Below are 680 nucleotides of genomic sequence, written 5' to 3' on the forward strand. Positions count from 1 at the left end.
GATTCCCACCTCAGCCATCCTGGAAGTGGTTTTCCGTGGTTTTCCACTTCTCCTCCAGGCAAATGCTGAGATGGTACCTAACTTAAGGCCACGGCCGCTTCCTTCCCTCTTCCTTGTCTCTTCCTTCCAATCATCCCATCCCCCACCATGCCCCTGTTCAGTATAGCAGGTGAGGAAGAAAGAAAGAACATTGACGAACATACGTACTTAATTGACCATTGACTGCAATACTCATTTCAAAAGAAATAGACGAACAGACAGCCAGGTGGCATCAAATTATAATGTCTGCACACGGTAGCTGAGGCCATGTGATGATTATACGCAAAATTTCTGCCTCTTGTGAGATTTGAACTCACGACCCCTGGTTTACGAGACCAGTGCTCTGCCACTGAGCTAAAAAGGCACGCTGCGGTAGTGCGTCCAAGTGACGATTCAATTTTGTATCAGCAAAGTGCATTTTTGTGATAGCCGACCTCGTGATAATACATTCTGACACACGGTCCAGGTAATACTTTGTTACTGTAAATTGAATTCTTCTTCTTCTCCTCAATCTGTTTACCCTCCAGGGTCGGTTTTCCCTCGGACTCAGCGAGAGTCCTACCTCTACCGCCTCAAGGGCAGTGTCCTGGAGCTTCAGACTCCGAATCGGCGGCCTCACCTGCTATGCTGAATCGGGACCC

The 680-nt window shown here is 48.2% G+C and overlaps 1 non-coding gene across 1 annotated transcript; it reads right to left on the reverse strand.

Moving 5' to 3' along the window:
• Positions 1–331: 331 nt before the first annotated feature.
• TRNAT-CGU (transfer RNA threonine (anticodon CGU)) lies at positions 332–403 on the reverse strand. The gene has a single exon. It is a non-coding gene; the product is annotated as a tRNA-Thr (tRNA).
• Positions 404–680: the final 277 nt, after the last annotated feature.

Source organism: Anabrus simplex, chromosome 1, assembly GCF_040414725.1.
Source record: "Anabrus simplex isolate iqAnaSimp1 chromosome 1, ASM4041472v1, whole genome shotgun sequence".
NCBI lineage: Eukaryota > Metazoa > Arthropoda > Insecta > Orthoptera > Tettigoniidae > Anabrus > Anabrus simplex.